Consider the following 1,657-nt stretch of genomic DNA (forward strand, 5'->3'; position numbering starts at 1 on the left):
TCTCTTTGAGCCCTCCTTGTTATCAGCTCGTTCTTCCTGTTTACGCTTTCTTTCTTTTGATGTTCGAGAACGCAGATCAATATTACATTTGACCACCAGGGGTCAGCGTCTAACCTAAAATACTACTTCAGCCTAAAACTTCCTGAAATTTGGTGCAATTGGATTCTATTGAGACCAGATTTCTCAACCTCAACACGATTGACAATTCTTTGTTTCAGAAAGCTGACTGCCCTGTGCACTGTAAGAAGTTAAGCAGCATCCTTGATTAGAGACCCTTGATATCCATAGCACCTCTGCTCCAGTTGTGGCAACAAGAGCCTCACCAAATGCTCCTTGGGGGCCAGAATCCCCCTGGGTTGAAAACAGTGTGTTTAAAACAATCCCAGCTACTCCTCAAAAGAAAGATGTGGCAGTCTGCTTCCAAAGCGATTATCGCCTTGGAAACCCTAAGAGTCGCTGCAAATCAGAATAGGCTCAATGTCAAGGAGCTAACAGGAATCAGTGCCCTACTTTTAAAATCCTATTAGAATCCCCATTGCACTGAGGGAGGCTCGGGTCGGAAATTCTACTTCTGCATGATGTGTTTCAACTCAACGCCCAAAATCAGGTTCATCATTTCCCTTTTATAAACCATCCCCTCTCCTAACTTAATGGTTTCTATTCATGGCCCCATCACATTCCTAGTATTCTAAATTTAAAAGCATCTAAGCCATTGTTTGCTTCCTCCAGTCAGTCAATAAAAAACAGCTCCTGATGACCCTCGTGTGTCAGCGTGGAACTGTACTCTGTAGGATGTCCCAGAACTGTCATCTTTCAGAAGCAGGTCCCCACACCTTTCTTCCCAGGCACCTGTAGATGAGCTCGAACCTTTGGCTTAGCACATGCAGGACTCCTCGATCCATCAGTACATAGTGTTCACTCGAACTCTCTTTGTCCCTTTGACATTCACACCTTCCTTGCCACCCACCCCACCCCCGCGCCCCTCCTGGGCTCTCCTAGTTCAGACTTGTTGCTTTCTTAATGTTCCTGAGTATTTATGACTCAAACTGAATAAGAGACTTCCGCATCTTCTTCCCACTCACATCCTGCCCAGACCTCAGCACCAGATCCTTCTTCGGGAAGCACTGCTTCAAAGGTGCCCAGTTTTCAAACCCCAGTGACTGCCAGCGCACACTCAGGTGCCAGTCGCTCTGCTCGGTAGTATTCACGACGCATCTCAATACGATCCCAAAGCTCTTCAGCCCTCCTCAGAGAACTCATCCAACAGGGCAGCAAGCTGAACACAGCCCTGCCCTTCCAGCCACACACCACCCTTCCTCTCTCTGGAAGGACTGCTGTCTCTTATCTGGTCTTCAAAGTCTATCTCAAATGCCACCATCTCCTCCAATTACTTTCTCACACACACACACACACACACTCTTCTTGAGTCTAGAGGGAGAGACTCCTTCAGGGAGTGTTTGATGTCGAACACAGCTTCGATAGATCTGTCTGATCCGTCTCCCTATACGAGCCCACTCTTGACTGCCTTCACCTTTAGCTGCCAGTGGATAGGACAGTGCCTGGAGTTTGGTCCCTGTATTAGTCTGGGTACTTTGGAGAAACAAATCCACAGCAACTCATGTATAAGAGAGAGTTTTATGTAAAGAAAATGTGCATC

Source organism: Echinops telfairi, unplaced genomic scaffold, assembly GCF_000313985.2.
Source record: "Echinops telfairi isolate 266 unplaced genomic scaffold, ASM31398v2 ScPeMD7_70;HRSCAF=299, whole genome shotgun sequence".
Lineage (NCBI taxonomy): Eukaryota > Metazoa > Chordata > Mammalia > Afrosoricida > Tenrecidae > Echinops > Echinops telfairi.